The sequence below is a fragment of the Monodon monoceros genome, unplaced genomic scaffold (assembly GCF_005190385.1).
Source record: "Monodon monoceros isolate NGI ecotype Baffin Bay Population unplaced genomic scaffold, NGI_Narwhal_1 Super_Scaffold_15, whole genome shotgun sequence".
In the NCBI taxonomy this organism is placed as follows: domain Eukaryota; kingdom Metazoa; phylum Chordata; class Mammalia; order Artiodactyla; family Monodontidae; genus Monodon; species Monodon monoceros.
The window spans coordinates 14,142,873-14,168,776 of record NW_021703771.1 but is presented as its reverse complement, the minus strand read 5'-3'; the positions used below and the strand labels follow the sequence as shown (position 1 = coordinate 14,168,776).

Sequence of the window (25,904 nt, the reverse complement as noted above, 5' to 3'; positions counted from 1 at the left end):
AGTTATAATGCTGTGTTAGTTTCAGTGTACAGCAAAGTGAATCAGTTATACATATATATATCTCCATTCTTTTTTAGAATCTTTTCCCTTATGGGCCGTTACAGAGTATTAGGTAGAGTTCCCTGTGCTACACAGTAGGTCCTTATTAGTTATCTACCTTATATACAGCAGTGTGTATATGTCAATCCCAATCTCCCAATTTATCCCTCCCCCCGCCCGCCTTCCCCCTGGTAACAGGAGAATCTTAAAGTTAAAATTAAAGTTATGGTGAAAGCCTTTCTTGGCTGTAGCCAGCTGAGGACAGCTGTGGCAGCCGGCAGCCCCAGGTAAACTTATCTCTTCACTGTGAAATGCCATACATTTTCATTAGATGATCAATAGAAATGACATGATTGCTCAGGAGCTCAACCCTGATATTTAACTTTCCTCTCCTCGACCTTAACGAGGGCACATATCAGAGCCGTGGAGTGGGGTGACATTTACGGCCCTGCCACTCGGCTCTGTGATTAGACACAGATCATTCAGAGGTTAGACTACGGGCTAGTGGTGAGGCTAACATGTTCTAAATGGCAATCGTGGTCATCACAAAACTTGCAATAAGAACAACAAACAATATCCTGTTTCTCAAGCTGCGCTTCCCTGTGCCACAGCATCACAGTGGTGGTAGTTTGGAAGAAGCGTCTACTCTGTGCCAGGCCCGGAACCCAAGGCGGGACGAGAGGAGGGACTTCTGGGACGGTGAAGAAATAAAGACTACCAGAAGTTGGGGGAGGTTAACGGGAAAAGATAAAAGTCACAGAACCTAAGTATGTTCCTCAGGGTTCTCCACAAAGGGTTAAATCAGGTCTTGTAAGAGAGCAATCTGTGACCTTCATCTTTTTTAAGTTTTTAGTCAATTTATAAAACCTGACTCTTAGCCTTTAGGTCAAGGTATATCCGTGTTTTTAATTTTTAAAAATTTTTAATTTTTAAACGTTTATTTTATTATTTTTACTGGAGTATGGTTGCTTTACAGTGTTGTGTTAGTTTCTGCTGTACGGCAAAGTGAATCAGCAACACGTATACATATATCCCCTGTATAAAATATATCCATGTTTCTTAATCCCAATTTCCAGACAAAGGAGAAACCAACTAATTCAGAATCTCAGGTGGGATGTGTGCTTTACTGTGTAGCTGTAAAGGTTTCTCAGAGCTGTGAGAAGAGTGATCTATCCACAGGATGTTTGTGATAGCTGAGCGTTCTAATACGTTACATCACGTTGCTGAACATTTGGGTCCAGACAAACTTCGTCATCCTTGAGACAATCTTTAGCTTTAGCAAATGTATCAGCTAGTGAACCATCAGGCAAAAGCCACAGCCAATCTTTTAACTGCCAGGAGGGACCCTGAACCCAAACTGGTACAACCTGGTCTCCTACTCTTAAGAAATGTACTTAGGGACTTCCCTGGCGGTCCAGTGGTTAGGACTCTGCGCTTTCACTGCCAGGGCCTGAGTTCAATCCCTGGTCAGGGAACTAAGATCCGCAAGATGTGCAGCACAGGCAAAAAATTTTTTTAAAAACAATTTTTTTTAATTAAAAAAGAAATGCACCTAAGGGTCTGGTTACTACTCCATAAGGAACTGGGACAATAATTGTCCTGCCCTCTGGCCGCACCCTCTCTTTCCTTCTCTGAATTATAGTTTCATTTTCTCATTGGCAGCCTTGCTTTTGCTTTTCATCTGATGGGACACATTTCAGATCCTGTAGAAAGTCTTTTGCATTAAGCATGGTTATCAACGTGGTATCGCTGCCTGACTTAGGATGGTGGATGCTCGACATCCTTTCTTCTGGTTTGAGGGAAGCCTGGCTTGAGAAATTGGTCTCGGAGCTGACCACGTTCAGGACCCTGAGTCTCATGGGCAGAGGCATCCTCCTCTGTTACTGGTTTCAGTGGCCTCCTGCGGGAGGTGGTGTAGCGTCAGTTTTGAAGCGTTGTGTTTCTTCTTTTCCTTGGACTCTTTCCTGGTCCTGTGTGTTTCGGGCAGCTGGGAAAGGGTACTTGGTAACACGGGATCCACAGGTGCTGTATTTGGGCCAGTCCACTGTTCAGCTACATTCCACCTCAGCATCCCCCAAACACCTCTGATTTAGGGCAGTTACATCATCCTCTAGATCAGTCTTGATTAGAGATCTTTTCTTAGCCTTAATTTTGACTTTGCAACAATATTTTCCACAGACTTAGCTTCAGACAAAGACCTCATCTGTTCTGTTTGTACAGTCCATACTTTGGGCCGATCTCTCTATCTTTTTTTTTTTAAGGATGAGAAAAATGAATGCTTGGATTAGGAGGTTTTTTTCTTTTTTTATAATTGAAGTATAGTTGATTTACAATGTTGTGTTAGTTTCAGGTGTACAGCAAAATGATTGTCATCTATCTATTCTTTTTCAGATTCTTTTCCCTTATAGGTTATTACAAAATATTGAGTATATTTCCCTGTGCTGTACAATAGGTCCTTGTTGTTTATCTATTTTTTATACAGTAGTGTGTATATGTTAATTTCAAACTCCTAATTTATCCCTCCCCATTTTCCCCTTTGGTAACCATAAGTTTGTTTTCTATGTCTGTGTGTCTATTTCTATTTCGTAAATAAGTTCATTTGCATCCTTTTTTTTTTTTAGATTCATAAGTGATATCATATGATACTTGTCTTTCTCTGTCTGACTTACTTCACTTAGTATGATAATCTCTAGGTCCATCCGTGCTGCTGCTATTTCATTCTTTTTTATGTGGGCCGATCTCTATCAAGGTTACCCACTCTTCATCTTCAATTCATAGCTCCTCTGCTTCTGCGAAAACTTTATCTGCTGCTTGTTTAACTTGAGCAGATCCCCAAACACCTATTTCTAGGGGGCATCTCTGTCTATATTTGTTGATGTCGCTGTTTCACCACGAGATATCCAAGTTCGTCTTTCCAGTCAGGTCTTCTAACCATGGGAATATTTTCGGGGGCTGCAGTAGGACATGAACAGCAGGATGAGGTAAGTGCAGATTATTAAGTAGGAATAAGATAGATTCCAACGTGTGGGATTCTCTGGGTTGGTTTCCTTTCCAGTCTCCTAGACCACATAGTTGGTCTCGGCATTCTTGGGCTGCTAGAACGCCTGACAGTCACTGTGTTGGCCTTCAGCACCATCTCCTGGGTGTTGTACTATTGCAGGAGGCTGAGCACACGTGTCTTCCCCTGGCGTCAGCACCTCAATGAACCAGCGGTACTAACAGCTGGCCATGCCTATGATAGCAGCTGGGCCTCCAAGCGTCCCACACTGTGAGGCCTCAGAAAGCCACATGAGAACATCTTACTAGGCCTTTTCCCTCTTGATGTCATTTTTTTTTATAAGAGCAGGGTCCAAAGTGCCTATCTACAGCAATCACCTTCACTAAGAGGGGTTCTCCAAGGATTTCACACTTCACCTGTCTAAAACTGGCCTCTGGACGACCTGCTCATGTCCACCTAAACCTGCTTCTCTCACAACCTTTCCCGTCTTAATAAATACAGTCAGCCCTCTATACTTGTGAGTTTGCCTCTGTGGATTCAACCAACCGTGGATCGAAAATATTCAGAAAACAAAATTCCGGAAAGTTCCAAAAAGCAAACCTTGACTTTGCCACACTGTGGCAACTGTCTGCATAGTATGGGCGTTAATTAGGTATTTTAAGTAACCTGGAGATGATTTAAAGAATACAGGAGGATGTGTGTAGATTATATGCAAATATTATGCCATTTTATACAAAGGATTCGCGCATCCTCGAATTTAGGTATTTGCAGGGCCATGCGGGGGTGCTGGAACAGATCCCCCCAAATAAGAGGGACCACTATAGTCCTACTCAGTTGATGAGGATCTTAACCAGAGTTATCCTTCATTTTTCTCTTGTTCCCACCCCGTATCCAACCCAGCCAGAAATCCTGTCTCTGGTCCCAACCCAGTCATCTCTGGGGAGGTTTTCTATAATAACCCCCTATGTGGTTTTCCCATTTCTATTTTTAGCGTCCCCCGCCCCAAACACACGCACATAGTTTAGTCTTTAAACTATAGCCAGAGTTTTAAAAGGCAATTGGGATTGTGTCACTCTTTTGCCAATACGCTCTAAATGCACCGACCAACCCGAAGTCCTTCCTGGGGCCTCCACGCCCTGCACAACTGTGTCTCTAGGTGTCTTTCTGACATGATTCACATACTCAATCCCTTGCTCACTCTGCTTGCCACACTGGCTGGTCCTCACAACTCCCCTGCCTGTGTCTGCTCTTGTACAACCCTGCCCCAGGTCCTTTGCACCTGCTGTTCCCACAGCCTGGAGCTTCTTCTTCTAGGCAGCCCAAAGCTGGATCCTCAATTCACCCACTTCCCTGCTCAGAGACACCTCTCCTCTAGAGAACTCTATTTAAAATGTCACTCCCATCACCTCATCCTTCTTTATTTTTTATCATATCGTTTATGGTGACCCAGTATCAGATGGGAAAATTGGAACTTCAAACTGTCCTTATTTCTCTGTTTTTTCCCAAGGACAATTCTGCCAAAGGTAAGGATAATCCAGTGTACAAATAATGGGAACATCCACGTTCAGAAACTGACTGTAATTTGAACTCAGGTCCTGTTGCATCCCTTTGTGGCTCCCTGTGGACTGTTGTAATAACATTTTATAATAGTCTGCCAGACACAATTTAAAACTAAACTCTATCTAAGTTCTTTTCCCCTAATGTTTCTGAGTAACAATCCCAGCCCTGACCATGCAGAGGGTCTGCAGGAGGTGATTTACTGGAATGGTGTATACACCAACCTGGGATTGGTACAGCGGCATCAGTATCGTATTTGCCAAATTATGTTGCTAATGAGGACATTTCCAGGGAGTTTCAATGACAGACTCTTCATTTACTTCCAGAGCTACACGTCCAACTCCAACAGCCCCGGAAAGAAGCTTGGTAACATCAGGGCATAAATCACTCTGCAAGTGGGCAAAGAAAATATGTCATGACTTACATTTGCCCCGTGTAATAGAAATTGAAGGAGAACGTTTATTATTTACTTCCTTTGTTTCCTTTAGTTTTTAAAATTGTTCTAGTTGAACTATAAAACTCTACCAAATGTTTGGGCTTCCCTGGTGGCACAGTAGTTAAGAATCCGCCTGCCAATGCAGGGGACATGGGTTCGAGCCCTGGTCTGGGAAGATCCCACGTGCCACGTAGCAACTAAGCTCATGCACCACAACGATTGAGCCTGCCCTCTAGAACCCATGAGCCACAACTACTGAGCCCGCATGCCACAACTACTGAAGCCCATGCGCTTAGAGCCCATCTCCGCACAGGACAGGCGACTGCAATGAGAAGCCCGCGCACCACAACAAAGAGTAGCCCCCGCTCAACACAACTAGGGAAAGCCCGTGCGCAGCAATGAAGACCCAACACAGCCAAAAATAAACAACAAAAAAATTAAAAAAGCAAAAAATCTCTACCAAACGTCTTAGACTGACCTACATAGCAGAGTGGAGGAATTTGTAGTGGCAGTTAGAAAACTTAGATTTGTTTCCAGCAATGTGTAAACTTGTGGAAGCAGCTTGCCATCCGTCTGTCCCTTATTATAGTGGAGGATAATACAGTCAAAAACTGTATTCCCATTTTCAGGAAATAACAAGTCCCATAGGCTTCCTCCTTTATAGGAAAAGAAACAGACAACTTAAAATATAAATAGAAAATACATTTATGGAACAAGAATTGACTGTCTACAAATCCCTATGTAAAGAGGGAGTTTCTCTAAAATTCTGTTTTTCTAAGTTTCCTGCATTTCTTCACGCATTTAGCCCACAAATATTTATTGAGCATCTACTATGTTCCACACACTTTGCTAAATAGAGCTAGGGCTAGGCAATGCAGAGGACAGACAGGGATGTACCCGTGTGTTACTTTTATAATTAAGTTAGAAGACTATATTCTCTCTGATGAAAATACTCTTGAGTTTCATAAAAGTTTGAGGGGAAAAAGTAGAAGGGATTGTCAACATTTCAAGAAAAATCTTGTAAACTAACAATTCAAACGAACTGAATAGTTGGGTTGCATCTACATGGCTATGGGAGAATCGGATGGCAGGAGTTCAGAAAATATTTGCAGCTTTTGAAACTGGTCTCTGATACCCCTATAATAGTATTTATTTTAGCTCTGTGGGTTTTTGTAAATCTCTTTCATGAGGTTCTATGAACCTAGTGACCTCCCCATTGCCAGCGCCAGAGCCTCTGTTGCCAAGAGCAAGGCCCAGCAGCCCAGGAATGGTGAGGCCAGAGGTCTCACGCCCTATGGAGGAGCTTCTTACTGTGCATTTTTGGAAAGCAATTTGCAAGAATGCATTCTTCATCTCACATGACATTCGTGGAAAACTTTACTTCAGGTCTGGCCTTAAAAAGATTGAAGATATTATGGGAAAAGAATTTGAAAAAGAATAGGTACATGGATATGTATAACTGAATCACTTTGCTGTACACCTGAAACTAATACAACATTGCTAATCAACTATACTCCAATATAAAATTTAAAAAATAATAAAAAATCGAAGATACTGATCACGGAACCTCTGATTCCCCTTTCTGTACCTTTCTCCTTCTAAGAGATAACCTCCTCAATTTCCTGCCGCTTAATGTGTTTTGTCCACAGGCAAACCTGCTTCTTGGGAATGATTTTGATAGAGTCATTCACACCAAAGGTCAAATGTCTAATTCGTCTTTCTCCTTTTCCATGGGCATTTACGCTAACAAGATTCTTCACTTCAATCAAGGGGGGGCTCACGTCTGGGGGACTTCCCTGGTGGTGCAGTGTTTAAGAATCCGCCTACCAATGCAGGGAACACGGGTTTGATCCCTGGTCCGGGAAGATCCCACATGCTACGGAGCAACTAAGCCTGTGCACCACAACTACTGAGCCTGTGCTCTAGAGTCCACGAGCCACAACTACTGAGCCCGCATGCCACAACTACTGAAGCCTGCGCACCTACAGCCCGTGCTCTGCAACAAGAGAAGCCACCGCAATGAGAATCCCGTGCACCGCAACGAAGAGTAGCCCCCGCTCGCCGCAACTAGAGAAAGCCCGCGTGCAGCAATGGAGACACAACGCAGCCAAAAATAAATAAATAAATAAATATTTTTAAAAAAGAGGAACCACGTCTGAATTTCTTGACCATGTTAATTGGAGACATAGAGTGACTTTCAGCTCTGATGTTCTGTGGTTCTAAATGTATAGCAACATTAAGGGGACAAAGAAGAGGTAACATTGCTGGTAAAATTCTTTGGGGAAAACCCTATTCTCTGTTTGTGTGATTTTCCTTGCATGTAACAAAACACCTAGCAGTATTTTAACCAGTAAAGTCACCTAATTACTCATGTAACAAGAAGTCTAGAGGGGGGAGTTTCAAGAGTGTGTCAGCAGCTCAACATGGCTTGGCCACTGCCTCAGTCTCTCTGATTGTCTTGTCTTCCCATCGCGGCTCCCCAGCGGTCTGCTGTAGCTCCAGGCAACAGATCTACACGAAAGTGTTCAAAGAAGGAAGGGGAAGGGGAGGACAGAGGGCTGGACTCATGGGCCTTTCGCCCTCTGTCTGAGAGGAAACTCTTTCCCAGAGCCCCCAGCATATCCCCTGACATCACATTGGCCAGGACTGCGTCATTCCGCCCCCTCTAGTAGCAAAGAGTGGACAGACACCAATCCTGAGTTATAGCCTAGGATTAGTCATATTGAGACCTGAGCAAAACTGAGATTTTGCTAGCAAGGAAGCAAGGGACAGTGCTGCTGGAAGGCGGTGCAGCTGGAGGGTGTCTACCTCAACCTCGCAACCACAACACCAAGGGGCTGCCCTGAGCAGGTCTATGGCCAGGCTTGAAAATACCTGAGTCAGACACCTGGGCTCTTTCCAATCCCCACACTTTCCAGTTTCTTTCTTGCTAATGTTCAGGTTAAGAGGGGAGGAGGTTGTGACAGAGAACAGACGGTGATGTTCTAAATTAAAACAGAAACAAGATGTTGTAGCATTGTGTTCAACTTGCCTGTTCTTATATGGTCTCATACTTTTAATTCTTTAACTTGAATTTACCCTGCTAACCGTCTTCTTCATTCAGATCTGCAAACTTGCTAGCAAAAAGCAATAGATTTTTTTTTCTTCTGGTGGGGCTACTCTCTCACCAAAATGGTCCAGAGATGATTATATTCAGTTTTATTTTCAAAATCTCCACTTATCAAAGGCTAGCATGCTTAGAAAACAGATGGTTCGATCTAAGGCTTCTTTTGTTGTAGGCAGGCTAATGTTTTAAACATCATGCCAAGATTTGATTTGAAATTGTAAAATTGTTGTTTTCCCAGACTGAGCTTGGGGTACTATCAAAATTCTCAGACAGTCTTCCTGAGGGGAAGGCAGAATTTGTGCATGAGGGCTAATTGAAGAAAAACAAGAATGTTTAAAGGACATATTTTTTCCCCAAAGTAAAAACAGTTTTATTGATTCCAATGGAGAAAAAAATCTCTATTTTTAGGACATATGGTACCTATTGCATTCAATAGAAGATATCAGTTTACAAGTTCTCACTTCTTTTTTAGCGATTAAAATACTGATATATTAGTATCACTGTAAAGAAGCAAACAGATTCATCTTTCTAATCTTTCATCTTTTATAATTGGATAGAGTTTGAGTTCATGAAATTTGTTTATACACATCATTTCATGTTATCGTTCAATTAATCTGCCAAAACATTATTATTTTCCCATTTATAGAGGAGAAAACTGAGATTCAAAAAAAAAATAAACATATAACTTTCTTAAGGTCACAGAATGTTAGCCATGGGGTTAAGGCTAAAATGAGATTGTTGTAGCCACTGCAGCTCGTGTGGCTAATGTTACTAGTGCCTATCCTATGTCATGCACCATATGACACTGGAAATAATAAAATAATATAATCAGATCTAACATTTATTGAGCACTAGATGCCAGGCCCTGTTCTAAATATTTACACGCATTACTTCATTTAATCCTCTCAAAAAATCTATGAAGTAGGAATTATTAAAATTCCCATTTTGCAGATGTGGAAACTGAGGTCTAGAGGCTTGGATAAGCTCCAACTGCTAGAAATAGGGAGTTGCTGCCTCCTAATCATGTAACGAGCACAGACCTCTCTGTGCATAGGCTGCAGGAGCTGGCCACAGGTGACCTGGGCAGGCTGGAGGCACGTCTGGATGCAGTGGCTGCTATGATATACGGCTGCTCTTTGCAGCCCCACTGCATTTTTTCATGACTCTCAAGTTGCCATGTTGCAAACCCAAGTCAAAGAAGCTGAAGCAAAAAAGGATGTCTTTGACTCATGGAATCCAAGCGACGGCTGAACAACCAAACCACCCACCACGAGAAGGACAGGGATGCTACTGGTCTCAGGCACCGCTGGAACCGGGTGAGTGTTTGCCGTCCCTTGCCTTTGTTTCCTTGTGCATTGGCTTCATTCTTTTTCACTACCGATGGCTTTTATCAAATGGCAGGAATCTCAGTCTCCAATAGCTCATGAAATTCATCTTTTGACTTTCACCAACAGAGAAGGTCCGACTCTCTTGGGTCTAGTTGGAAAAAATTCCACAGAAGAGCTCTGATTGGCCTGGCTTATATAAGAAGCCATCCCTGGACCAATCAAATGTAGCCAAGGAGACACATCCTGTAAGAACATGTAAGAATTGGCACGTACAGTTGTGCAGTTTGTGTATTTCACACAGGTGTCTACCCAAAGGACATGTGGGGCTTGAAATCAAGCCAATACTCTGCTCATCAAGCCATGCAGCCTGGAGTAGAAACCTTCCCAAAGGAAGGGATGCCCTTTGTTTCTCTCAGACACTGGGGCTTGTCAAGCTGGGCACCCACTGGGCTGAATCCTTGTTTTAAAAAAAAAAATTGAGGTATAATTGAAATATATCATTATGTTAGTTTCAGGTATACAGTGTAAGGATTTGATATTTACATATATTGTGAAATGATCACCACCGTAAATCTAGTTGATAACTGTCATAGCTATAAATTTTTTTTCTTGTGATGAGAACTTTTAAGATCTACTCTCTTAGCAACTTTCAAATATGCAATACAGCATTAGTATTATAGTCACCATGCTGTACATTGCATCCCCGGGACTTATTTATTTTATAACAGAAGTTTGTACCTTAAACCCCCTTCATCCATTTCACCCATCCCCTGCCCCTCCTCTGGCAACAATCCATCTGTTCTTGTAACTAAGAATGAGCCCTCATCCCTTTTTTTCACACAACAGCATTGATTAGGTTTATGGCAGCCTTGTGTAAGATATGACAGCTTGTAAGGAAATACTGTATTTGTGGATGAAGAAAGAAAAGGGAAGTATTAATTTCAGAAAAAGGGAAGATAATCAAACGATGAGGGAGAATTTAAGCCATTGGTTGTGCTCTAAGATTTCTTGCTTAGAACAGTGAGTGGAAATAGAAATAGGAAACTATTTCTATTTCATGTAAATTTTTAAAACACAATTCCACAATTAAGTCATGGAAAGGTGATAAATAGAGGCTTTGATGTGAGCAAAACCCAGCTACCATTTTTGAGGTCTAACGGCACCTTGGGGAGTGGCTTGTTACTTTTCCAGGCAAATACACATCCATTCAGAACTCCTCACGGAGTGGATTTCAATTAAACAGTTTCATGGTTTTTACACGAAAAGACAGTCTGACATCTCATAGAGATGCGTGATAGTCTCATAGTCTCTGCTAGCAAAGTGCTACAGAAAGCAGCTCTGGTTACATTAAAATGATATTTTTAGCACTAGGTTTGTGAGGCTGTAAAAGCTTTATTTTTTACACAAACTTAAGCTCTTTCTCATGGGTCAGGGCAAGGTTTTCTCTGGAATACAGTCATCCCACCTCTCCCCAGCAGGCCCAGCATGTTCTCTAAAGCCCTGGGCCGTGTCGAGGTGATAAGACTGGGCACGTGTCTAACGATGGGCAGAGAGAGGCTGCGCGTGGGGGCATGACCAGCCCGCCTGGTTCAGGGCAGGCCAACCCCGAAAGCACCACGCCAAGGGTCCCTTGTATTTATTCCGGGATGACCAATTCCCAAGCAGTCATCTTCTTCCCAGATACAATCTCAAGAGTGTGAGCTTTGCCATCATCCCCAGGCAGAGAGCGGCAGGGGAAGAATCTGATATTTCAAGGCTGAAATAACAGACTAGCAGTTTCGTCCGCTGCATTGTCTCCCTGTCTTAAGCAGATTCCGAATTTTAGACTCTCCGAGGCCGCTTCCGTTTTCCTTGGCCCCTTATCGTTCCTTGTATTTCTTCAGTTACCCTTCGAGAGCCCAGACTCAGGCGTCTTTGATATCCCCACACCCTCTTCCGCTTCCCTTCTGCCTCCTCTTGTCTAGGGGGTCTTTGTTTGATTAAGTAGTCAGGACCTACAGAAAGGAACATCCGGGAGCATCGGAGGAGGAGAAAGTTGTACCAAAGCCACCTGGAGCAAGGATGGGTGGTACCCACTGCCTTGATTCTCCTTCTTGCCTTCATTTCTCTTATATTTCTATTTGCTTCTTAAACTTCACTCATCCTCTCCTCTCCACTTATTCTTTTACCTCTCCTCCTTTGTCTTCTCTACCTGCCACCAAGCCGTCCTTACAGAATTTCCTCTGTTAGGAGAGCTAACAGCCCCACTCAGCACATTTCAAATTTGATTATCGTTTGCTCAGTTAAAACCATAGACCCTTTAGCGAGGAACTCAAGAGATTTCCCGGGGGATGTGCGGGGTCCATGGCAACCATCAGGCTGCACACACACACTTGTTCTGCTGCCTTTCCCCGTGTGTCGAATCCTTTGGACCAGCGGAAGTCACATACACCACGGCTGGTGGCGGAGAGCTTTAAGGGCCTGGAAAGAGGACGGCTTTAAGCAGAGGCCACCCAATGCACATGCATGCATTAAGCATGTAGATAAGAAATAAACATTTCCTGTTTTATGCCACTGAGATTCTTGGTCTGTTTGTTACTGCAGCTAATGTTGCAGCCTAGCTGTTACAGAACAGGACCTGATGACAACCAGGCAGACAGAATGACATGTTTCCTACTGAGTAACCCTCATGGAACATTTGCAGCATGAAATTGCGGCTTGCAACTCGCTGAGATCAGGAAGGTAGGCCAGCGACAGAGGCTTCTTCTGGTGCTTAGCATCTTTAGTTTTCCTTATGCTTCAGACGGGAAAGAATGATACCAAATCAAGGACAGGCTGCTCTGGGATACCTTGTCCCCATTCCCTGTTCTCCGGCCTTCAACAGAGGCTGGTGTTTGTTACTGGTGTCCCCCAGATGGGGCACTGCTCTCTCCTTTATTGGTTCTATGCCTGTTATGCTCCCCCAATACACTCATCCCAATATCAGAAAGGCTCCAGAAATTTCCCTGCCTTAGACCCTTAGCCCCAGATAGAAAGAAAAATTTCTCTCCTAAGTTGCTTACAAAATCCTTCTTATCCCAGGCCTGTTTATTTCCCAAGATGACTGATTCTGGGAACTGCTTCTCCTTTTGAGGAAACTCCATCCTCATCTTCATGTACCATGATCTGATCTATGGCTCCAACAAGACCATCACCCAATTGTACTAGATAGAATAAAACGGGCTTTGCTGTGGTAACAAACAACCCAAGACTTCAGAAGGATGGCTCAGGGTTCTGAAAAGGTCTTCTGTGTGGTCTGTGTACTGGTATTCAGGAAAACTTTTGAGTGTGCTTCTATAGTGTTTATTTTTCAGAATTAATTGAAATTTATTAATTCCAGGCATTTCCTATTTCTTGCCTGGAAAAATCCATTCCTTTAAGTGTCAATTTCTCTGTGAAGTTTTCCCTGACTCTGGGCAGGATGAACGTCCTCATTCTGGTAATTCCACAGCACCGTCCTCCATATCAAAATTACTGCATTATATTGTGACTTGCTATTTTTTATGTCTCTCAGGAAGATACCTTCCTGAGGACAGGAATTAGGTATATTATTCCTGTGTCTCTCCTAGTGCCCAGCATGGTACTTGGGATGTAGGAATAATACCATGCACGTCAACCATGTGGACGAGGGGCACTGAAAGGCATCGTCATTTCTCCATTCATTCTTGGGCTGTGCATGTGTGTTTCTGTATTGTGGGGGGATGGAATATAGTTATATCTGTGTAGCATCATGTAGGAAGGGATGTGTCCAAAATGATCCATAGTGAATCTGTCAAAATACTTCATGGTCTGAAATATACAATAGGCTTGAGAACTATTTTTGCAGACAATCACATCCCGAAAAGGAAGTGTGAGGTGCTTATTCGGCAGACAAGGCTTCCATACCCTGTAGGAATAACCCCATGTTTACCTCTGCACCAGTGCCTTTATATTTATTTTTTTTTAAGATTTTTTTTTTAATGTGGATCATTTTTTTAAAGTCTTTATTGAATTTGTTACAACATTGCTTCTGTTTTATATTTTGGTTTTTTAGCCACGAGTCATGTGGGATCCTAGCTCCTCGACTAGGGATCAAACCCTCAGCCCCTGTATTGGAAGGTGAAGTCTTAACCATTGGACTGCCTGGGAAGTCTCTGCCTTTATATTTAAAATCAGAACTTTTAAAAAAATCTTCTTTCTTTTTTCCTTAACGGCACATAATACACTGTTGTATCCTTAAACTGGCAGTTCGCGATAATTTTAGTAGAAAATAAAGGAAATGGTCAATTTTTTTTTCTCGGTAGGGATTTTTAAGCCCACGTGATAAATCAGCATTTTAAACAAATTTCTCCTTCTGAGTTCTCCTTTTCTGGTTTCACCTCTTATTTTATTTTTTTTATTTATTTATTCTTTTGTGAGATGACCATGGTAAACCTTGTTGAAAAAAAAAAAAAAAAAAGAGGGAGTGGCAGATTATAACTGAGTTATTACAAATAGCATTGCTACATCTTTTCCCCTATTATAGGCAATGATATTTTGTCATTTGTCAACTCCCTGCAAATATCCTTCTTTTCCCCCACAAGTCAAAAATGTCTTCTTTAGGGCATACAGGATAAGTTGTAATAACACATTTGATAGCTCTAAATAATTCTCTGCTATCAATGTACACAGTGAATGTTATTAATGGGAGACTCTTTGCATGGGCCCTGAAAATAGCCAATAACTCCACTTGTCAGCGTTTTGATAACTACAGCCTTCAATTTAACATGAAGAAATATCAGCTTCAGTTTAGCAGTTTCAAAAGCAATGAATACCGATGATGAAATTTCTTCTTTCAGGCAGAGAGACTGCAAATTATTATACACGGACACTTATTTCTAATAATGTCATTTCAATTTACTTCTCAGTTGCCTGATATTAGAAGTAGTTGCCCGGGAATTGGATGAGAATTTAATCATCATTTCAGAGCTCCAGGCCCATCTCAGGGGCCAACTGAACATCTTATCAGCAATTGAGCGGCAATGCTATTTATCCCTTTCCTATACTTTCTTATTTCCTTTTTCTTCTTACCTTCCAAGTTTATTTCTTTTTCTCTCTTTAAATTTTTATTGGAGTATAGTATAGTTGATTTACAATGTTGTGTTCGTTTCTGCTGTACAGCAAAGCGAAATCAGTTATACATATATCCACTCTTTTTGAGCTTCTTTTCCCACATAGGTCATTACAGAGTATTGAGTAGAGTTCCCTGTGCTCTACAGTATCTCTTTATTAGTTACCTATTTTATGTATAGTAGCATGTCCAAGTTAATTTCTAAACATCCCAGAATTAGCTCCCTTTCGGATGGGAATTAACCATGATGTCAGGGTAGTTGTCACCTGGGTGTGGCTTGTCCTTCCTTCCATCCTTATTCCCTTCAAGACTCAGATGAGGCCTCCTTCTAAAAACACCGCTCTTCCCCTCCAGACACCCTCATTCTGGGTGAATGGGAAGAAACAGATATCCTCAGGTAGCCTAGCATCGAGCTGCCGGCAGGAAGGGCTGCAAGGCTACCTGTCACCTGGAATGGGCAAACTTCCATGACCAGGATGCTCTTCTTACCAGCAAGGCCATTCCTCAGACTGGAAGGCCATCCAGTTCCCATTGTCAGGCCACTGGTAGGTGCCACCTGCTCCCTCCCCAACAAGGTCCGCTGCAGAGGATGTGAGGTCTTGCTTGCAGAGTACAACTCATGCTTCTCCAAGACGTGGTCAAAGCTAACAGACCACATGCACATTAACGCTCCCTTCCTATAAGATTCCCCAATCACCTGCCTGAGTGGGCACCAAGTACTGTTTTGTGTTTGGGGTTCATCCCACACCTGCCTTGATACTCAGTTTCCCTCCTCTGTGCTCTCGTGCTCCCCCTACTTCCCTCCCATACCAGCCTCTAGTATCACTCTCCATGTGCTCCTCTGGTGATGCATTCGGTCATGGGCTCCCTGAGGGCAGGAACTTCATCTTCTATTTCATTGTATTCAGAGAGCTTAGCATGGTGGTAGAAAGTGCTCAATAAATAGCTCTAAATGAATGGTTCAATGGTCAAAAATGATGGACAACAAGATCAGAGAAATGTTGGCTTGGGTACTTCTTTTTTACACTTAACGCATTCCTTGCGTCTATTTTCTTCTTTTTTTAAAAAATTTGTGTTGGAGTATAGTTCATTTACAACGTTGTGTTAGTTTCTGCTGTACAGCAAAGTGAGTCAGTTACACATATACATATATCCCCTCTTTTTTTAGATTTCTTTTTTCCCATATAGGTCATTACGGAGTATTGAGTAGAGTTCCCTATTCTCTACAGCAGGTCCTTATTAGTTATCTATTTTATGTGTAGTAGTGTGTATATGTCAATCCCAGTCTCCCAATTTATCCCTCCCCCCACCCCTACTGCCTTTTCCTCCCTGGTAAGCGTAAGTTTTGTTTGTTTTCTACATCTGTGACTCTACTTTCTAATGGGATTTTATTTTGCCTCTAAAACCAGCTCTGATGTAAAAAGCAGGCTCACTCTTGGGGATGGTGCATTGTAGCAAAGACCAGTGACGTGCCGGTAAATGTTTATCGATGTAGCTGATTTCGAGCTGCCAGCGTGTTAGCGCTGAGGGCAGCCTTGGGGAGAGAGACCCAGGAGCACATCATTCTGTGGTACTTCCGTTATACAGCTACAGTGTAAGAAAATGACCTCAACAGCATAGATAACAGTAAAATGTAGTGGCTTTTTAAAAAATTACCTGTTTCTAATATAATCTATTTAATTGTATTTTAATATAATTTTTAGTAATGAGTGTAACAACTGGCTTGCAAAATCCCTGATCATTTAATAATTTTTTCCCATGATATTATAGGAGCTGACTTCAGACACCATTGGATAGGACCCTTTTCTCAACCTGCCTTTGGTACCCAAAGCTTCCCCATCCAGCCTTGAACCCACACAGGATCACTCTGACCACTTCTTTGCTAGTATCTTCAACCGGGAACATCTGTTGTTTGACTAGAATGACTAGCTGTTTTGGTTAGTGGCAGAGAAGTACAGAGGTTTGTAAGAAAGAGTGGATAGACCAGAAAGAAGATTGGGACATTCCTTAACTCCTCAGAACCTAGAAACGTTTACTAAGTATTGTATCTTGAGTTGCAGGTGAGTAGCCTGCTTCAATTGAATATTCTTTTTTTTTTTTTTTTTTTGCGGTACACAGGCCTCTCACTGTTGTGGCCTCTCCCGTTGCGGAGCACAGGCTCCAGACGCGCAGGCTCAGTGGCCATGGCTCACGGGCCCAGCCGCTCCGCGGCATGTGGGATCTTCCCGGACCGGGGCACGAACCCGTGTCCCCTGCATCGGCAGGCGGACTCTCAACCACTGCGCCACCAGGGAAGCCCCAATTTAATATTCTTGTAGTTTGCTCCTTTGGCCATTTCCATGCCTCGCCACCTCCCAAGTCCAGCTTGATTTCAGTCACTCATTTTCTGGCCTATATGTCTCCTTCTCAGCCTTCTTGATCGTGCAAAAATCCTTTGAAATCCCAATTCATACCGGAATTGTCTCTTGACTTTTGGGTGAAAGGTGATGATTCCACCACCATCCTCTGATTCCTCTGCTTCAGCCCCCACCAACCAAATCAAATTTGCTCTTTTGTTTAAAAAGAATAACATCAAAAAACATGTACGGGCCTTGATTTTGTGAATATTTTATGAATGTATTGGCTATTCGCATTGCCCTGTTCTTTTACAAGTCCCTTTTGGACTGCCTATTCTTGATGGGCAGCGCTCGGAAATCATACCCATTTAGTTTTCTTTGCATCTCACTTAGCAAAGAATCACGAACAGCTTTCTAAATGCCTTATCATAGCTTCAAGGATGGGGACATTTATGATGAACTGATTGATAGGTGTAGAATCATGCCTGTGAGTGACAGTACATGAAACGATCAATCTATCTTAGAGCAGAATCCCTCATTGAAGAGCAGGATATGGTGATGATAGGAATGCTTTCCAATTTCTGGCAGTCTCCACGTCTTAGCCCACTATGCCTGCACCATAGCCTATGCAGAAACTGTGCCAAGCCACACTCTCAAAAATCCACAATCATTGTGTCTTTCTTTAAATGTCTTCTAAGTTGTGAATATATAACGCATAAACAAGTTCTAGCTATTTTGCGCATTAAGAGTAATGAAACAATATTTCAGTTGCCTTATCCTCGAAAACAGAAACAACAGTTAGCTTTTATTTCTAAATGTTTAATTCATCACCACAACCATCATCATCTGGACTACAGATGGCAGACGTACTTTCTGGAACACTATTTCGAAGTAAACAGCGTTTCCTTCAACGGTTTTGTAAAGGGAATACACAGTATTTCTATTCCTCTCAGCTCTTCTCTGCATTTTGCCCAAGTTTACAAGCATATTTGGAATGAGAATGATCTCACTAAAGAACAAGTGCATTCTGTCAAATTGAGTTAAGGAGAAAACCGAAACTGAAGACTAGAGGAAAAATCCTTTTAAAGAGGTTCTTTTGGTTGGGTTGGGTTTTTTTGTTTGTTTAATTTACATATAGCTTACTCAGTCTTTTTGTGTCATTTCCATTCCTGTTTTCTTTGCTCGTTTAAACACCTGACCAGACATAATTCACTTAATTAACAGCTCTCTAAGTAGATTGAGTTTGCTGCCTTAGGGGATAGACACCAAAGCCCAGAAACTCCTGAGTTGGCTGGAAAGGCTCCAGAAGTGTGTAATCACACACACGGGCTGAAGAAATAGAACAGACCGATATGCAAATGACAGAAGCAGAGACTGAGGCCACTGGGGGCAGGAGAGGAGGTAGACAGGAGGTGAGTCTCCCTCTGTCTTCCACGTCTGAAAGGCTGGCTTTAGATATGATATTTATGAACCCCGGTGATATGCACAGATCCAATGAGCTCAAAAATCAGAGCACGCAGATGTTAGTAAAGCCAGCTTATTGGAATTTCTGGAACCAATAATCTCAACCATTTGACATGAGCCTTTAGTCACTAGAGTATGAAACATAAACCAAAATTTTATAGAAAAATAAATAAAATGAAATGGCTGGAAACCATCAAATTACGGAATTCACTGTGCTTTCAGTAATTTACACCTGCCTATAGCATGAGTACTGAAGTTTTACTTCTGAGGTTTGCTGCTAACAGTGTTGATTTCTGGGCTGCAAGATAACTGGGGCAAAGGTTGCTGGGGATCCTACTGAATGAGCTGGCTGTGTCCTTTTAGAAAGCAATTCCCTATTTTGTATGGCGGAGGTTAAAGTGGGACAGGTGCCTTGGGGGCCTGAAATGTTTATGACTGTTAATTACAGATTGTCATCAGCATTTTATGTCCTTCTCTATATTTCTTTGCTCCTAGGTCGATCTGACAGTTGACTAAAAAAGTAACCAGAGGGAAAATTAATATATTTTTAAAGACAGATAGCACCACCTAAATTATCACCTGCCGCGAAACGGTCAGATGTTGCTGTATGTTACCTTTTCTCATGTTGGCCCCCCAAAGCATCCCGATTAGACAGCTCAAGCTCTGCTGCTGACTCAGGGAATCTTACAAACCTGACTTCATTTATTTAAGCATCTGCTCTGGGAAAAGCACAATGCTGGGCAGTGAAAGTAACAAGCTACACAACTTGGAGCAGAAAAAGGAAAAAGATGTGTAGAAAAACAAACTTTGCAATTTTGCAAAGAACTAAGTGTGGGTACGTACTCCTGGCCTTGGAGGAGGGCTACAACCACAGTCCTTTTGTTTGGCCCACTTGTTTTTCTTTTTTAAAATCGATTCAATATCTTACAATTAGGAGATTACACACACACACTCAAATTTTTATATTTCTATATTCTCTTGAAAAAATCAGCAAGTCTGGGCTAGTATTACCAGAGGGCCTCAATCCCCCAGGTCTGAATAGTGATCCTTAGATGGCCTTGAGCTCTCCAATTCAAGACAGTCTCCCCAGTCCCTAGGGAGTAAACGACTGGTCCCGTTCCAAGCATGGCTCCTCCTATGTATCCTCCCTGCCTGGACAAGGAGACATTTGCATCTCTTTGAATTCTTCACAGAAGTTGTCCTAGAGCCTCTACTAAAACTGTGTGACATAAGCAAATCATTTATCCTCTCTGTCTTGTTTCCTCACCTTCTAATAGAGGTAATAAATAGCGTATTTGATTGTTTGCTAATCCAATTAATGGAAAAGAATGAATTATATGAACAATAAAGAAAGATTTATATGCTTTGCTGATTGGACAAGAGACACTAATATCAGTGGAGGTAACCTACAATTCATAGCACAGTTCCATCACTACGGAAAGCTTCCTTGTCCCAATTTTCAGACACCCTCCCCACCCCTGGCCCCATAACCAGGGGCAACCGTGTTCTGATTTTTGACTCATAGCTTAGTTTTACTGTTCTAGGGTTTAATATAAACAGAGTAATATACTGTTTACCTTTTGCGAATGCCTCCTTTCAGTCAAAATATTATTTTTGAGAATACTCGATGTTGTTGTATGTATGGAATGGGATAGTGGTGAAAACAGCCTCCTAATGACTCCCACTTTCCTGTACATTGTCCCTTTATAATGTAAAATTGCTACCTCTCCCGTCAAATGACAGGATTTATATCCTACCGCATGACCCTGGGCTGCTTTTGTGACTTGATTGACCAACAGAATGTGACGGAAGTGATATTCTTTGACTTCTGAATCTAAGCCTTAAGAGAGCTTATAGCTTCTACTTTATGTCTTGGAAACCAACAGTCAAATAAAGAAGTCCAGGCTGTCCTGCTAAAGACACAGACTGCATGTAGAGAGATAGAAGCCCTAGAGGATGGGAAGACCACCTGGATAAGGGGGCCACATGAAGGCAGGTGCCCAGACCATCACCAGCATCAAGGCCCCAGGAGGTGTGTGAGGCTCTCTTGACTCTCCAGCCCTGGCCAGGCAACAGCTGAATACAGATGCAGGAGTCAGCCTAGGCAAGGCCAGTAGAAGTGCCACTCCCTCAACCCACGGAATTGTGATAAATAATAAACTGTTGTTGTTTTAAGTCACTGTATTTTGAGGTGATTTGTTATATAGCACCATATACAATGATACACAGTGGTCTGTTCCTTTTCTTTGTTGAGTAGAATTTCATTGAATGGATATGCCGCCATATAATTTAGCAATTTATTTCCTTAATTGTTTTTCTCTTCTGGTTTTGACAGGTATGGAACAGTTGCCATGAAAATTTTTGTACAGGTTTTTTTTTAAATGAATATAATTTCATTTCCCTGGAAGTTGAATTGCTTAGTTATATGGAAAGTATATGTTTAAACTACTGACTTGTTTCCCAAAGTACTTATCTTCATACATTGCCAGCAGCAATGTTTGAGAGTTACATTTGTAACCCTCCCCAATACTTAGTATTGTCAGTTTTTTCAATTTTAACTATTCCAGTTAGTGTAAATTATGCTTTTGATTTGTATTTCACTGACGTTTAGCATCTTTTCATGTGTGCATTGGCCACTTTTATAATTATATAAACATAATCATTTACATTTATAATATAATTATAATTATATTGTGAAGTGTGTTTCAGTTTTTGCAGTTTTTTAAAAAAGTCAGCTCGTTTTCTATTACTCACTATAGGAATTCTTATATACATTGGGTATGACTCTTCTATGAAATATTTGTATTGCAAATATTTTCTTCCAGCTGTGGCTTGCCTTTTTATCATCTTAATGATAGCTTTCGATGCATGGAAATTTTGTGGGGTTTCTTAGGGGTTTTTTTTGCGGTATGCGGGCCTCTCACTGCTGTGGCCTCTCCCGTTGCGGAGCACAGGCTCCGGACGCACAGGCTCAGCGGCCATGGCTCACGGGCCCAGCCGCTCCATGGCATGTGGGATCTTCCCGGACCGGGGCACGAACCCATGTCCCCTGCATCAGCAGGTGGACTCTCAACCACTGCGCCACCAGGGAAGCCCCGGAAATTTTGTATTTTGATGGACTATGTTTTATAATGATCATTTCTTGTCTGTCTATGAAATGTGCCATCTCTAAGGTCATAAAGATCTTCTATGTTTTCTTCTAGAAGATTTTGAGTTTTAACTTTTAGCTATATATATTATTTATATTGAAAACATACGTGTATGTACATGCCGAGCAGTCATCTGCTTCTCTGATGGAACCCTGACAATTACACAGCTCAGGCACCAGGGAAGCTTATATAGCAGCTTAGACCTGGAGCATAACCTCCTCCTTTTCTCAATTCCACTTACAATTTCTAGAATTTTAGGTTAATTGGGTGATAGCGGTACACCTTTTGGCTTCAGCTAGAGGGAAGTTTCCCACGTGCATATGTTAGGTTGTTCTGTTCTCAGTGGACTCCTAGCCCCTCATCTCTCTTCATGTGCTTAGAAATGGAAACACTAATTTTCTCTACAGTTTCTTTGGAGTGTAGCTGTCTTAGTCTGTTCAGGCTGCTATAACAAAACACCATAGACTGGGTAGCTTATAAACAACAGAAATGTATTTCTCACAGTTCTGGGGGCTGGAACTCCTAGATTAGGGTGCCATCATGGTTGAGGGAGGGACTTCTTCTGGGATACAGACTCTCCTTGTTTCCTCCCATGGTGGAAGGGAACCCCGTTTACAAGGGCAATAATCCCACTCTTGACGACAGAACTCTCATGACCTAATCACCTCCCAAAGCCTACACCCCCTAATACCATCACCTCAGGGGTTAGGATTTCTATGTATGAATTTGGGGGGGACACACACATTCAGACCATAGCAGTGGCCCTTTACATATCAGTAACTATTTGAACAGCAATCAGGTGTTACGAACTCAAGAAACTGAGGGTTTTAAATTATGAATTTTATGTGTTTTAAACACAAAGCTTTGGAGAAATAAAGGAAACAGAAGATAATCCTTCTTTTCTCATCCCAATCACAAATCAAGGCGTTCCCACCGTATATGGGAAATTATTATAGCATATTAGCCTTGGGGTTTAGTATAATGGTTTAGTTTGATTAATGAATGGAATTAGTTTGGAAAAAATATATCAAGGTTGAAGGCGTCTGTTTTATAAACAGAAATGCAAGTGAACTTCTTGTTCCACAGACCTGGGGTGCTGTGGAATCATTCATCATAGCTGTCTTCCCTACAGTTACGGGTTCCCAGCAAATGCTGGCATTCCAGGTCTGCATTGTCCAAAAGCCCATCCCTCAGATATTAAGAACACAGCTCACGCTGATTACAAAACCCAACATATTTTTATGTAGCTCGTCTCCTGGGAAAGAATTTTTTCTAATTGTTTAATACAATTTTCTTTATTGCTAGCCACTAGGCTTCTGTCTTAGCTTAACAAAAGACAGAAAGAGGAGTTAGAAGATAAGTCATTTTTCACATAAAGAACAGCCTAGAAGCATTTACAAATGGGAGCAACTTAGACCTATCCCTTCCCCTGATTTACAGCAAAAATCTGGAACACCTGGATTACTGCCTCTGCAGCTGCTCTATGCTTCTTTTGGATTGTCTGTTTCCCAGATGAAGGAATCAATAAACTCAAATGGAGTTCAAGTGGAATAAATATCATTGCCGGAATCACTCAATTCCGCACAGCTTCCTGAGGATTACGCGTTAAATGGTAGCCTTTTGTCCTAGAAAAGGAAGTTAATCAAACTGTCTTGCAGCTCCCCGGCAAACTATCTAATTTGTTCCCAGAGCATGTCTTACACAGAAGTAAAAATGGTTTGCCAGTTCCCAAGCTCGTGGCATTCAGCAAAACTCTCCAGGGACTCCACATTTTACAATATATGTCTTTCCTTGAGCAGTCTTTTAAACCATTACTTCGTTCCTTCAAAAGTAACCAAAACTTTTCCCCTTTTCACTCTTCCTAGGCCTGGCATGATCAATGACTCCTCAAATATGAAGGGGTATTGTTTATCATCTCAACAGAGACTGCACGTCACTACAGTGAATCTGTTGGTTCTTTGCCGGTTATGCTGTGAGGTTAAAATGCCCAAGACTTAATGAAGCAAGTGGCATTATTGTACTCGTATTTGAAGTCTGAACAGAGATATTTTCTTTCTAGGGTAATTCTAACCACTCGTAATTAAATGTCAGAGTACTAGTGAAACACCAGAAAACTTAAAAATAAAATGAAAAGAGAGGAAAAAACTTTAGGGGTCAACCTTTAGCTTACAAGAACCTTAGGTCCATGTAGACGTTTATAAAGGTTTACAAAAGTTTTTCCAAACAAAGCTGAACATTCAGCACATACGCTACCTTACTGAGCATTTGTCTTCTGCCTAGTTGAGATCTTAAGTACAATTACTCTCAGTTTCCCCAGGGAAATCACTTACCTTCGTTCCAGACTGTTCGGTTGCCGTAGGTTGGGTATAGGTGAGACAGGCTGGGACCTGGGACCTGGGACCCTTTGCTGCAATGCTTGCACCTGGACACACGTCTCCTTGAGCAACAAAATACAAAGAAGCTATAAGGGACTAAAAATAACTGCGTGCATGCACAGTTGGGGCAAATTATGGACAAGGTACAAAAAGACCAAAAAAACCCAACTGTCACTTCTGAAGAGCTGGGAGCAAAAACAGGGTACTGCACTCAACACCACCAAACGGGTGGATAAACCACTAAGCCACCCCTCTGGTCCGACCCCTGGACATACCCCTACCCTCACCCCATATAAGGAACAAGCTCGCCCCCCGATGCCACTTGGGGAGCGAGCAAGGGAACCTGTTACTTGTTCTCGTTCCCCCCTGCTACAGCAGGGGCCCCAGTAAAGCCTTGCCTGAATTTCTTGTCTGCCCGGTAATAAATTTCTATTCATTGGGGAAGGCCAAGAACCCTGGTGAGTATCATAGGGAGGAACTGGGCCTGTTAATGAGTCTGTAGTCTTCTCTCCTCCACGTAGCACCATGGAAGTCAGGACAGATGCTGACGTTTATCACCCAACCAACAGATACCCCAGGGTCAGCACAGATACTCCCAGTTGGGAGACTTATTTCTGTGGCTACACAGTCAAGGGGAGGTCTCTGTGAGAGGGTTACCTTTTCCAAAAGCGTCGGAAAATGAATATGAGAGGAAAGAACTAATCCCGTCCAGCACAAACTACTCTTTCACCCTTGATCCTGGATCTCAGATAAAGCCTGGGATTGTGGAAGGAAGGAAGAGCAGTGTCAGGGATCTTTCGGGTCTCTGGTCACAGCCTGGAGCTGTGGGACCACTTCTGTGTTCTCTGGCTTAATGATTTCATTTCATGTTGGTGCTGTGTCCTGCCAAGTAGCATCTCAAAGCCTCACATAATATCTGTCCTCAAAAGCTGTCTGAGTAGCTTTCACTTACCTTCCGCAACCCCTTAGAATAGAAGAGGTCTGTTGAGTCAGAATTTTCTCTGGTGTGTCCTTCGAACGAAACCAGCCCTGGAGAGAAAAACAAATACAACACAAGGAGACCATCAGAGAGAACAAAAACAGAGAGCACATATAGGAACAAAAGGGAGCAGAGAAACAAAAGTCAATGGCCCAAAATTGATGGGCTTACAAAGTCTCAGATAAGCTGTTTATAAATAAAGAGTGAGAGAAAATTAGCCCATGCTTATTTTTAAAAATTCAAAATGAACCCAGAGCATCTCCAAGTATACACTTTAAGGGATTAACACTAAAGATCCATTACAAATTGTGAGTTTATAATCAGTGTAAAAACAAAGGCTCAGTATTCACTATGAAATCTTTTATTGCTCCATAGGAGGCTCAACTCTGAGTTCCGAACAGGTGCCAAAATATGTACCATTTTGTCGTTAAAAATAACATTGTTCAGCCTATTTACACGATTCATGTAACTGCTGAATACCATTTGCTGCTGGGTGTGCTATGGGTACGGAGATATTACGTATTTATCTTCATGCCACGTGGGTCTAGACCATTTTCTCTAGAGAGATCTTCTTTTTTATTCCTTGCAATTTATACCATAAATTATGATTTAGGCTAAGAAGGTTATCTACCTTGCAAGTTACTGCCAGCATTCACCTGTCACCTGGAAGCTTGACAGCCTCCTGCTAGCGGGAGGGTACACCAGGAAGGCAGGCTCATTTTGACGTCCATCGCTGGAAAGATATACTTTCTGCATGAAAATTGCATCACGCTTCCAAACCCAAAAGAGTTTTTGGACTGTTTGCACGGCCTTGTTCATGTTGTCGTTCATTATCAGAAAACTGGAGACTTGACCATATAAATTGTTGCATTTCACTCAGATTTTGGAACGCTTAGAGAAATGTTAATTATTTGAGATCTTAGGTGACAAAAGTGTAGCTTTTTAATATGAAAACATATGTGAATACTTCTTAGGCTTGAATGATAAAAACAGTGTGAAAGTATAGAAATCATAATTAATGATAGTTTTT

General features: G+C 42.0%; 1 pseudogene; it reads right to left on the bottom strand.

Moving 5' to 3' along the window:
- Window positions 1–479: 479 nt before the first annotated feature.
- Window positions 480–25,693, bottom strand: LOC114896287 (annotated as a pseudogene).
- Between the last annotated feature and the right edge of the window lie 211 nt (window positions 25,694–25,904).